This window comes from Artemia franciscana, chromosome 7 (genome assembly GCF_032884065.1).
Source record: "Artemia franciscana chromosome 7, ASM3288406v1, whole genome shotgun sequence".
Taxonomy (NCBI): Eukaryota; Metazoa; Arthropoda; class Branchiopoda; order Anostraca; family Artemiidae; genus Artemia; species Artemia franciscana.
Genome location: NC_088869.1, coordinates 44,942,694 through 44,956,632, shown reverse-complemented (window position 1 = coordinate 44,956,632; position 13,939 = coordinate 44,942,694). Strand labels below are relative to the sequence as shown.

Genomic DNA, 13,939 nt, shown 5'->3' with positions numbered 1-13,939 from the left:
GAGAGAGAGAGAAGAGACAGAGAGAGAGAGAGAGAGAGAGAGAGAAGAGAGAGAGAGAGAGAGAGAGAGAGAGAGAGCGGCTTATTAAACACTTTTGTAGCTCTTGGCTAATTTGCAGTTACAAATACATTAAAAACAAATGTTATGCACTGTTAACCATAGGAGTAAAAAAAAAAGGCACAAATGAATTTTGACTTGGTAACGTTAATGATAAGATTGAACTCATTACATTGGGAATTTAGTTGCTCAAAAGTATCACTAGTAAACTGAGCTATAGGAGTATTACCCTGAAGTAGATTAGTAAGCACGAGTGATAAGTCATCCACAGACTTATACCTGTCTTCGTGCTTGCTCAATATGTAGTTGATCACGGCAAGAAATGTTATGCTGTGAGTTTGGTGCCCTGTGGGGCCCCGCAGATTATATCACTCAATTCGGAGTCAGTGTCCCCTTCATGGAGGGTAAATACTTTCTCTTGGCGTCCAAACAGAAAATCCAGTACAATTGACAGAGTTTGACGCTTAGCTCCCATTCCATTTAAGTTCAGGCATGCAATATGGTGAGATAGATGGTCAAACGCACTGCAAAAAGCGATCGCAGCTAGATCAACAAATGACCCTGGGTCTCAAGCCACTTTAGAATGTGGTCGAACATTCTTACAAGGTATACGGAATTTCCGCACTTTGGTAGTCCTCCGTATTTATATTTGTCTATGGATTCACGAATTTGAGACAACAGGCGGCGCACAGATTTTGGTTTGTTTGTTTCGGAATGACCCATAATGTGCACCTTTCTTCCAAAATGAGGGAAACACAATGGACGCAAAGCATTGGCTTATCAAAATGGAGAGTGGGGGAATAAGGAACAAAGTGGATCCATGAATAAGTTTGGGAGGGATCTCGCCAGGAAAAGGCGAGACTCCCGTATTTATTTCTTAGTTCCTTGTACACATCGAACTCGCTTAATTCAATCAAAACATTTATGGGGCAATCTTCAGTCAGGGATTCTTTTTACTGGGAATCCACAAGAGGAAAAGTGGTACATATAGAGGTTAGGAAGGTGTTAACGGCACGGGACCTAATTAAGCGCCCGCTGTCGCCTGTTTCATATAGTGGACTTAGACGATTTCCCACTTAGTTTCTTGACCGACCGATGACATGTTGTAGGCTCACTGTTCAGATGTGGCACCACGTTTTTGTGACCATACTTGGTTTTGGCGTTGCGTACCATGCGTGCTACCTGGTTTCGTACAATTGATCCTTGGTCTGTTTTACCACACGAGTAAAGATTACTTCGCTCGTGGATTTTCGCTTTTATTGTGGGGGTGATCCATTTTTTGTCGTATTCACTCAGGGTTATTTTTGTTGTTGTTAATATTTCACAATACTTAGAAGAAAGTACCTCATTGAAAGCGCTTACTCTCTGTTCAAGGGTACCGTCCATGGACACTTCAGGGAAATTCTATGCAGCTACCCGCCGGCCGTATTTACACATGGTCGAGTCTGCTAGAGGCCTTGTTGTCACTCGTGAAAGCATGGGTTTCTTCACAGAAGTTTTGACCTTGAGAAGTTATGACCTTGTTGATCGGAAAACCCAATTGGTCCTAGGAAAGTAGGGGGGAGGTAGAAGTCTTCGGTGTTCATTAGGATAAGGTCCATACTACTGCCGGATGAGTGGGTGGGGATGTCGACGATCTGCTTCAAATAGAGGCTGGCTGTAAGTCAATTTTTTTTAGTCTTGTTGAAATCTCCAGCGATTATAAATCCAGGACAACTATATCTACTTCTGATTAATATCGGCTGTAGTTTGGAGGTTAAATATAAGATCGCACCGGTTTTTAGCACTCTCTGGGAAGTAAACCGACGCGAAAATCAGACACGCAAAGTGGCAGGATAGACACGGGTATTTACACATTACCCAGATAGCTTCATGATTCGGGCTAGTATACTCAGAGAGGAGTTTGCATCAAATGTCTTTACGCACATAGATAGCAACACCCTTACCGAGTCAGTTGTCACCTCTTCTGCTCCGTGTACTTAGGAAGAATTATATCCTGTAATTTGTCCTGAAACATTTTCAATGTTCCAGATCTCTGTCACGGCAGCAACACCTGCGTTTTTGTGTCTGAGTAAAACTTCCAAATCTTCCAGCTTGTTACAGAGAGATTAATAATTCGCCAGAAGGAAATTCGCCATAGTGCAATGAGGTCCTATTGGACTCAGAACAGGTCGACTTTCTTGAATGACGCACAGGGGGATTTCGTCAAAGCGCTTTAGCCTCGGAATTTCGACTGTCTTAGTTAATAAAATTTTTACCAGTGTTCGGCGAGAGACCAACTTTAACGATTGGAGAATGTCACGGTTTGTACCCCTTGTCGGAGTAGCATATCCCCTACGCCTTCCCTGCTCGGTATCTGCGTTTACTTCTTTTTGCTCTATTACCCGAATTGGTTGTAGAGCCATCTGCATTTCTTTTCATAAGTGTGCTGCACTTAGCAATGTCAAAATGGATGGCGCTAAAATAATGTAATGAAAACACAGCCTAATTAAGTCATCTCTAGACACAGCGGCGGCTTCAGCAGGGATAAAGTAGCTGCCCTCCAGGGATAAAGAGCATTAGCACATTTGATTTTCTATCAAATGAGCCCTCTCCCGATCCCCTACGATCACTGGTTCAATACGATCGCTGGTGGAGAAAACAAAAATAAAAATAAAGAAAAAAGAAAAAGAGCAAAAAACCAATAAACACGCAAATTCCACGCAAAATGCCAAATTCTACGTTTTTGTACGTAGGAGCTTGAAACCTTTCCAGTAAAGTTATCAGATATGCTGAATCTAATGGTGTCATTTTCACTATTAATGTTTTGGGAGTGTTTCCCCCTTTTTTCAAAAATTGGGTAAATTTTCTCAGGCTCATAACTTTTGACGGGTAACGTTAAATTTGATGAGTTTTACATATTTTGAATAAGCATTAAAATTCGATTCGTTTGATATATTTGTTGGTATCGAGACTCTGCTTCTGGGAGTTTCGGTTACCATTGAGCCGCATCGCATCATTCGTAAGCACAAACTATTGGATTTGTTTTTAGAAAATTCATTACAAAAATAATATTTTAAAGAAAGGAAAAAGTAATATTAAAGCATATAAAAAACAGAAAAGAAATTATTTAAAAAGTAGAACTTAAGACTAACAGATATGACTGATACACAAGTACCTATCATTGTTTTGAATTATGTTTTGTAGCAGTCTTCAAGCTGTCGATTGAAGATTAGCAGCTGACACATCTCTGATATAATCTTAGTGATGTGTTTTTTCTTCGCGAAAATATGAAACACCAACAGCTGCTATTTGACACTATAGACAAAAAGGTCCGAAAGTTGGATTTGGATTGAATCTTTGTAAGACAAAGATTATTACCACTTCTGAATCTCTGCTGGTGCTAAATTTCAAAGATAAAACAGTGAAGTAGGTCAAGGAATTTGAGTACCCTGGGAGTTGGATCGAATATAGTAGTGAAATAGCCAACAAAATCAAGAGGAGGATTAGACAAATAGCCTCGGGTTTTAAAAGTTGAAACCATTCTATTGCAGTAGTTATACTCTATATGATTGAGGCTTCATCTACTTGATGCCAACGTGAATTCCAAGTTCCTCTGTGCAGGCAAATGCTGATAGCAAGATATCTAACTGCAGAAACGTGTCCTACCCTTTGAAAACATATGTCTTAGAAGAGTCCTGGACACACAGTGGCAGAAAAATGTCACCAGTATAGAGGCTCGCTGGTGAACCAGTCAGCCGAGCAACTGACATTCTAAAACCTGGTGGATGGACGTACTTTGTCTACGTCTTTCGTATGCTAAAGTTTTGACTTCCAAAAACAGGGTATAGGTGGTGCACCCACGGGGAGGTGTAAGAGAGGAAGACAAAGAAACGCCTTAAATCGACAGTATGACTGAAACCTGAGAAATACAGAGCTATATCTTCAGCCACAGTGATTGGAAGTCATGACTGTAGCTCCATTCCTAGATCTGGTTTTTTAAACGTACAATGCGCTATTCTTGGCTCTGGAGGATCTAAGATTGGTTTAGTCAGTAACCCATAGAATTTGCTGAAATGCCTATAGTAAATGAGTATATTTTTTAACTAGGAAATTTAAGAATATTCTCTTCATTTACTTTGTAAGTACGACACTTGAATTCTTTACGTAATTTTTTTTAATAAGGGTTGTTTCTTATATTTATTGTTTGAATTGAGTTGTTTCTTATATTTCTGTTGCACCTTGTCGGTTTTGATTAGTACTGTCAGTTCACAGAAATTAAAGGGGCGGCAAAAATTTACTCTCCCGAAGCCAGGGGAAAGCTAGTTTTTTTTTTTTTTTTTTTTAGTGAAAATACTAAAAAGACTTATTTTTCCAAATTTAGGAGAGACATGCTCGCCACCCATACTTCTAACCCCTTCCTTCTAAAATAAAGCTCCTTTCACTGAACCATCTTTGTAAGCTTGAATATAAAGTTATTTTTAACTTAAAAATATTTACCCAATTATGGGTAAAAGTTTACCCAATTATGGGTAGTAATTTACCCAATTACAAAAGTTATTTTTTTGTAATTGGTTTTTAATAGTTGAGTTTTTAATGAATTTTTAGTTATTAAGACTGTTTTTTTGTAAGCAAGTTTGAAACAAGGTTTTAGTCACTTTGGGCGGTCTTTGTTGGATTTACTAATGTAGCATGATGCCAAATAGTATTTAATTAAATTAAGGTTTATCATAGGAATCTGTCCGTATCATTATGAAAGCGAACCGGGAGGTGAAAATCTTCATTTCGTAATGACAAAGAGGGGTAATTTAAAATCCTAACTTCTTTATGCTGCCGAAATTACATTTCAGGATTGTGCTCTCACAACGGGGATGAAAAGACAAAATATTTACTTCTTTTTACTGTCAAAAGTTTGTTTTCGAGTCTTGCTATGGCACTGAGGAGAAGAAGTTGATATCAATACTTTTTTGCCTTTATTTTTGGTTTTTAGGGTTTGCTTTTTTTGCGAAGCGGGGTGGTATTTACAACATTGGTGTTTTTTAGGGGATTTGTATAATAGATAGTAAATATATGAGAAGTGCAAAAATCATTTATTTAAGTTTTGGATTTTGGCGAGGAAATGGTGACAACTTTACTGCCTATTTTTATCTAACAAAAACTCTGCTTTATATGGCATATCACCTCCTCTGTTCATCCTAAAACATTAAAAATAGAGGCCAAACTCGTTAGAACTTTAATAAAAGCTCATATAAGTTAATGCTTATAACTAAGTATATGAGTCGAAACACTCCTTCCAAGATCGGAGTAATCATTTAAGAAAAATAAATTTTAGAAAAATTGTTTAAAAGAAGGCAAATAATTATGTGTTTATTTTTTTTTATCTAGCTGGTATAAATGGGTCTCTGAATTCTCAATTTGAATTAGTGAAATGGCATCGATTTTTTCTCAAACATATACTAATAAAATGTTAATAAAAAGTGGAAATTCAGACAACTTGAGTTAACCACGGAAGTGAAATGCAACTACAATATTACTTCAGAAGTTCTCACCTTCCCAATACCAGCCAGTCACAAAATATGCATCCAGTCATGGGGGGCGGGGGTAGGGTATCCTCCCTACAATATCTTTTTCCTGCTTTTTACCATCGAAGTTTTAAAATTAAGTTGAAGATTATGGAAAATGTTTATGCTGTTATAAAAACCTGAAGACAAACTGATAAGTTGATTGAACATGATTTGATGACTGCAATCGAAATTAAAGTTGCGACGAACTTTGTTACTCGTGTTCTTTTATAGTTCTATACCTATATGTATGTTCGTGTTACTCGTATCCCTATGCAATTATCGCTTCTCAGCCTAATGGCTAGAGCATACTTTAGTATCTGTTCTTCTCAGTGTAATGTTTGATCTGGTCCTTACATGGAGCCCGGAATATTAAATTGAATTTGGGAAACAGTAGGGATGTTGGGGCATATTCAGCCCCCTACACCCTTTGGCCTGATATTGTCGTATTTCCAGGATTGGTGCAGTCTTTCCAGGGGGAACTTAAGCCCATGACCGCTATAGCAATTTTCAGAATCAAGCATGACTTTGATTTACAAAAAAATGGTAAATTCTTAGTCGAAAAAACTTATAACCGTTAAATTAGTTTAGGCAATTGTAATTGATTTTGAAAAACTTTTTAAAATTCTGAATTAAAAGCAAGGCTTTCGTGATAAGAGACCAGCATTTCAATACCATCTGAAGTAACAGGCACCCACAAATGGGTGCCTGACCTCACAGCCCAGAATAGCCGTAATAACGTACGAAATTCTTTAAACTTCAAAACTTCTTTGTTTTCCTAAATGAATGTAATAGTGTGAGCTCAAAAACTCCAAGGGATACAATTTATCATGCTAAGACAGCACATTTTGTTAAACAGTTCACGATATCGAATTATAATTAAGGAGCAACTCGGCCGAACATCACTTGAAACTCTCAATAACAATATTTTGAGCTCAAAACAGAAATTTGAATTCTTAACAGGATTCAAATTTAATGTATTTGGGCAGGGTTGCAAGTCTGACTCAGGTTTCTTTATATATTGTGAAAATCGCACCATCACATTCAGCATATCAGATAACCCTATTGTAGAGGTTTAAAGCCCCTATCTACAAAATGTGGAATTTTGTGGATTCTTTTGGCAGAAGAAAGATGACGGATGCATGTTTATCTGTTGATTTATTTCGTAATGAGCTAATGATTGTAGAAGATCGGGAGAAATGTCCATTTTCCCTCAAAGACATCCAATCTAAATTTTGTGATAGCCATATATAAATATGCTGGAGTTAAATTATCCGAAGAAACATTTTTGCTTGGCATTCTCTTACTCCCTGTATAAATTTACATGATAAACACAAACATTTCAGCGATAAATTTCTTCCACGCCCCTGTTTAGCTGAATGTGTGTCATATATTACGTGCTGGTTCTAAGTGGTGTCGTTTCTAAAATTTACCTCGGATATTTTTTTATTATAACAAGTTGAATATACTCACGTCATTCCATCATAGTCTGCAATATTTGAACTAGAAAGTGAGCGATTTAGAAAGCAAAGACAAAAAAAAAATGAATAAACACTAGCACAAGTCCGTGGAAAGTAATAGTCTATAAGGCATTGATCTTCTTCACATGAAAATATGAAAACAACCAACTGTCTTGGAATGCAACCTCCCTCGTACTACTTTGTGTCAACTAACTCTTTCTTGCTCGAGTCCGTCCTTAATGCTTTTGGTCTCATTGATTTATTGATTTAGTCTATTGATTTACTAGGGTTCAAAGCTAAGGGTGATTTTATCATCAAATTCTAGTGTAATCACTGCAATGATGCTTGGAGGCCATCTATTCTTTAACAAAGGCTTCGGCCTAAAATGCTGGTAACAAGGTGGAAATATAGAATTATTCAAGTAAATGAGAATAAAAATCATGCATACTGATAAAATTAAAGTAAGAAATCATTTACCCGACTAATTCTTATTGTTTTTATGCTGTATATTTTGTTTGGATGATTAGGAATCCAGCTTTTGTGTCCAAATTTGGAGCAAATTTGATGTCACAATATAAATGACATTGCAACCAAGTAGCATATATCAGCGCCAGTGGCTCCAACTGGTGGGAGGGGGGGGGGTCATTTTTTCTAAAAGACCTTTTCCCTGATACCCTCTAGATTAAAAAAAAAAGTTTTTTTGTTGTATTACCATTGAAAAAGAGGTTTTTTTGTTTCTATGTTGTTAAAGAAATTGAAAATACAATAAAATTGAAAACAAGAAAATTGATATGCACAAAAAAATATATGCATTTTTGTTAAGTTTTTATGGGTCGGAGAAACATTTTAGGGGGAGGGGGCTCAAAACCCCACACTTCCTGGATACGGCCTCATACCCTCCCTATTTTCCTCTAATTGATGCCACTGCTTATTACCACTGGTTTCAGTTGGGGAAGGGGGATTTCCCTGTAATATTCGGTTATCTTCTACCTTTGGAATGAAAGAAATCTATTATGGTATTTTCATTGAAAAGGGATCTGTTTTCTTGGGTATTTCGTTAATGAAATTGAAAATACAACAAAGTTTCCCTCCCTGGATTTTGAAAAATACTTCTCCCTGCCAATAATTTTCCCGAATTGACGCTGTCCGTTAGCGCTAGTTCCGATTATGGTCAGTTAATTTCACAAAACCATATTCCTCTGATTCAAAGTCTACCTTCTCTGATTTTGATGTTTGGCTTCTTTGATTTCGTTTTTTCCACTTTAATCTCTGAGCCAGGCTATAATCTATAGGCAATTTAGTTTTAAGGATGACAATTTGTCCATGTATTAATTTGAAAATTTTACGTTTACCATTGAAGCTAGAAAGGGAACTTAGAGATTTTGGAAAATGTTTTATGGTGTTTAGTGTAATCTACAGACAAACTGATTTAACATTATTTGATTACTGCATCCGAAATTAAATTTGCAGCAAACTTTATTACTCCTATTCTCATACAATCGTATCCCGATACGTATGTTCGTATTTCTTGTTTCCCTACGTAATTAAGGCAACTGAGCCTTATGGCTAAGATAAAAGTATAGTATCTGTTCTTATCATCTGGATATCTAATATCATCCTCACATGAGGATATAAGAACAATATTTTCCACGCGTCTATGGTCCGATATCAATACTAGCTTACTTTACCTTGTTTATTTTACAAGATTTGATGGTGAAAAGCGAGTAATCCATCTGCCCTTTAACCTTGACAGTAAACAGTGGAGAATGGAGGCATTATGATCTATTACCATTTTCGATAGAGCACATTTTCAGTTATTTAAACGGAACACATAACACTTTCAGTAGTTGCTTTTCAAGTAATCTTTTTGATTTGCATAGATATGCCTGATTTGCATCCCCAACCCAACAACCTGTCAAAACAATCCTTCCATTTTGTAGGTATATCTATGACATTGACTACATCCCCCTTTTGCTCGCTAACAAGGAAAAGGGTGCCATAATCAGTTAAATGGTAACTGCTCCGTGAGAGCTAAAATTTAGAATATAAAGAAATCTTGTTTAATGACTGGAAAATCCCTATTTTTCTTTTTCAATAAGATAAATGTGCTTCGAGATCGTTAGGATGTTTGCATTAGAAACTTTACTGTCTGAAAAAAAAAAAATTTAAAACCTTGAAAAAGTTTCTTAAATATGAATTTGTTGACCAATTTGAGCCTCTTATTCCTATTTAACTCAACCTAATTTATGTTTACAAAACACGTATTGGTCGTAACATGTTGGTTAATTTTAGCTTCTGATTCTTATTTCACTCAACCTAATTTATGTTTACGAAACGTGCATTGGTCGAAACATGTTGACCAATTTGAGCCTCTGATTCTTATTTTGCTCAACCTAATTTATGTTGAAACTACTATTAACTACTGCTAGTTACCTAGCACCACACTACTTACCCAGTACCTGTACACCACCCTACTTACCACTTACCCAGCACTACTGCTAGCACCACAACACCAAACCACCTGAGGCCAGCACAGCTACGCACGCTCCTCCTCCATCCAAATCTATTAAAAGCCTCCATTTTTAGTCCCTCCCAAGAAGTTACCATTTTCTTTAAATCTTTCTTTAGGGACATACTCCCACCCCAAACAAGGACGACCTGCTTTCCGTTTAGCCGTAGACGGTTGGCCGAAAAGGACAATCTCTGGCAATCTGTCATCCTTCATCCATAGAACGTGCCCTAGCCATCTCAACCTTTCTTTTATTGTAGCCCTAGAAAGAGGGATTGAACCACATTTTCGTGAAGCCTATAGTTCGAAATATGGTCAATCAGCCGGGTATCCAGAACAATTCGTAGGCAATTTCTCTTGAAAAACATTTGTAAATCTTCATCCGCTTTTTTGAAAATCTTTAGATTTTCCCCGCACCATCCAATATTTCAATCTTGGTAATTCAGAATTATCTTCCAATACTCCCAAACTTTTTTTTTAACTGTTCAAAAAACACCCTGAGCCTTGGCTATTCTACTTTTAACATCTTCCCTGCTCCCATCGTCTTTACTAATAATACTACCAAGGTAAGTGAAGCTGCCCACATGGTCAATCTTTTCGGTACCCAACGTCACCTTTTCATCTTCACTAATTCCTAGCCTTAGTGACTTAGTTTTCTTAATATTAATTTTCAAACCTATTCTAGCACCTTGAACTCGCAAAACTTCTAAAAAATCATTCATTTTGCTCACACTTTCATCTAGGATGTTTACATTATCAGCATAATTTAAGTCCAGGAGAGTTTTTCCTCCCCATTTGATTGTGTGGTTTCCCATTGCCTTCCTGTGCATCAAAATATTCAACATAAATGGGGATGGAACTAACCCTGCTTGACTCCTGATTTAATACAAAACCAGCTGCTAACCTCATTTCCTTCCTTGACGTTATTATCGTACGTTATTTTTGCACTTAGCACTAATCAATTTAATGTATTTGTCATGTATACCATAAAAGGATTAGACCTTTGCTAAAGCTCTTCTATCAACAGAATTGAACGCTTGCTCATAATCGATAAAACTGAGGATCAAAGTTAATTGGCAACTAAGGCACTTCTCAATTATTAGCTAAGATTAAATTAAGCTAATAGTGAAAATTTGGTCGACACATCCTCTACTATTTGTGTATTTTTATTACCCCCCCCCCCCCCCTCTTCAGTACCTCACTCTTTACACTAGAGCTTGAATTGTGTCTCAATTCTGTAAGAATGACCCCTGAGTCATAAAGGCCGTAGAATAAATAGTTGAAATCACAAAAAAATATTTTTGCGTAAAGAAAAAGGTATTGTGGAGGAGACGAGCCCACTTATATACGGAATATTTTGTGTTGCTTTTAAATTTTAATCCTACTCATTACTTCCAGGTGAGAAAATTTTTATTTATTTATTTTTCCCATTGTTCTTTTTTTTTAAAAAAAGCTAGAAAATCCTTCATGGAAATCTTTCCTTCTTGATAAATTCCTCCATGGAAAGATAGTCCCACGTAGCTATCTTTCCATGGAAAGATAGTCGATACGATCACCCCTGGGGAAAAAATAAACATAAAAAAAAACAAATAAACACGCATCCGTGATTTGTCTTCTGGCAAAAAATGTGAAATTCCACATTTTTGTAGATAAGAGCTTGAAACTTCCACAATAAGGTTCTCTGATGCGCTGAATCTGATGGTGTGATTTTCGTTGAGATTCCATGACTTTTATGGGGTATTTCCTCCTATTTTCTAAAATAAGGCAAATTTTCTCAGGCTCGTAACTTTTGATGGGTAAGACTAATCTTGATGAAACTTATATATTTACAACCAGCATTAAAATGCGATTCTTTTGATGTAACTATCAGTATCAAAATTCCGTTTTTAGATATTCTGTTACTATTGAGCCGGGTCGCTCCTTACTAGAGTTCGTTACCACGAACTGTCTGATTTTACTTATGACAAATGTCTATGTATATACGGTAGTGCTTAAAAAATATTTTACTCTATATATAATGCCTTATTTTTAAAAGGAAAACTTTTATCTCTACCAAAGGCTTAACAATTTTTTTGCATTACGCATAGGTAATCAGGAACGATAGGACAGTAAATTTATACCCTCCCCCCACCTTTTCGACCTGAAACTAACAAACATATTTTGAAGGGTTTTAACTAATCTGTGCAACTGAATAATTAATTTGTCTCTTTTTTTCCTTTAACCAACAAGAAAAAAAACAAAAAACTTGTAAGTAAGAGCAGATGCCCAAGTTGCAAAAACAACAAATGCACGAACACGAAGACGATTTAGAAGTCGCAATGACTTCAATTTTCAAAACTTCAAAAAATTTTAATGTTATCTTTCGCTTTCGTGTTTCAGATAAACTAGTATAAATATGATCTTCTTAATAGAATATCAATATCACACAAGATAACTATTTTGAGCTGTCTGACTTCCTAGTTGTATCCTGCATCGTTCTGTTGCACGGACTAATGCTGATCTCTTTATCACCTATACTCATTTTGGACCAAAAATAGCATATGCGTTATATTTGGTTAGACCATCAGTTATTATTCCCGCTCTCTAGGAACATTTCTTGAGCAAAGATCTCTTGTCCTTTAGTGTTATCCAAATATTCTTGCCTATTATAAAGAAGCCTTGGAAATTCCTTTGGAGAAATGCGCACTCTCAAAGGAAGTCCTTCCGAACCAGGAAGAAGGGATCCATCGATTCTCCTGCTGGTTTCTTATGGAAATTTGGTGGGATTCCGTGATGTTTAGATGAGGGAATCAGAAGCATCCTAATTTTGTTTGATAAAGTTCTGATGACCTTCTAAGGGATAATATTTTAGTCGAAAAAAAATTTAGGTAAGCAACATACTTCCAATTTTTTTCAGTAAAAGCTAACTCACGTTCATATGAGTTGCGCACAGGGCTGTTAGGAAGTATCGGGACGATTTGTTTTTAAACAAGCCGTTGGATTTTTTTATCTGAAAAATTGTATTATGTCTGAATTAAGGAACCAAATGACGTTTTGATCTGTAACGTATATATATATATATATATATATATATATATATATATATATATATATATATATATATATATATATATATATATATATATATATATATATATATATATATATATATATATATATATATTTATATATATATATATATATATATATATATATATATATATATATATATATATATATATATATATATATATATATATATATATATATATATATATATATATATATATATATGCTGTTTGCCCTATGTGATTGTATGGATGAGTAGGGTTAAGGCCTCATTCAAGTACTGGTCTATATTAATCACTAATTTAGGAAAACAGTCTTCCTTTTCTCCTTCTGTCTCTCTTTTTTTTTGTGTGTTTGTGCTGTTGCATTGGTGATTTCTCTTTTCATGATATATATAGGTATATATATATATATATATATATATATATATATATATATATATATATATATATATATATATATATATGCTGTTTGACCTATGTGATTGTATGGATGAGTAGGGTTAAGGCCTCATTCAAGTACTGGTCTATATTAATCACTAATTTAGGAAAACAGTCTTCCTTTTCTCCTTCTGTCTCTCTTTTTTTTGTGTGTTTGTGCTGTTGCATTGGTGATTTCTCTTTTCATGATATATATAGGTATATATATATATATATATATATATATATATATATATATATATATATATATATATATATATATATATATATATATATATATATATATATATATATATATATATATATATATATATATATATATATATATATATATATATATATATATATATATATATATATATATGTGTGTGTGTGTGTGTGTGTGTGTAAATTAATATGTACATGGTCGTATATATTATATTGTAAAAATAAAAAATAAAAGACTTTATCCTTTATATAAGCACAGTTGCCACCCTTTTTAGCCCCCTCCATCCCTTGCTTACGCTAAAAATTGGCAAGCGCTTTACTGGAAGTATTTTAAAGTTCGATAATTGTAGCTAGGTCATAACTTCCATTATTTTTTTTAATAAATTACGCTTTTACAAACCTGAACCAAAACGTGAAAAAAAAGAAGGAAAAGTTGAAACAGTGTATCTCAATGTCCTCAATGCATCTCAATGTGGAGCACTAAGATAAAAGAAAAGGTTCAGCTTTAGTGTAAAGAGAAAGGAGTTGATGGATTGGCAGTTCCTCTCAAGCATAGGGTAATTAATTTTTATGTTATGTTCAGCTTTAGTGTAAAGAGCAAGTGGTCGCAAGGGGTTGATGGATTGACAGTCCCCCTCAAGCATAGGGTAATTTATATTTATTCTCTATTTTAAGGTC

General features: G+C 35.2%; 1 protein-coding gene and 1 non-coding gene across 2 annotated transcripts in view; both read left to right on the top strand.

Moving 5' to 3' along the window:
- The first annotated feature begins 5,878 nt into the window (after window positions 1–5,878).
- On the top strand, window positions 5,879–6,069 carry LOC136029778 (U2 spliceosomal RNA). Its single transcript, XR_010618105.1, has one exon. It is a non-coding gene; the product is annotated as a U2 spliceosomal RNA (small nuclear RNA).
- Window positions 6,070–12,303: 6,234 nt separating this feature from the next.
- LOC136028653 (uncharacterized) overlaps window positions 12,304–13,939 on the top strand; it is a 157,064-nt gene continuing 155,428 nt past the window's right edge. Inside the window, 1 exon segment of the mRNA XM_065706478.1 lies at window positions 12,304–12,433. The gene's annotated coding sequence lies outside the window, so the exon portion shown is untranslated.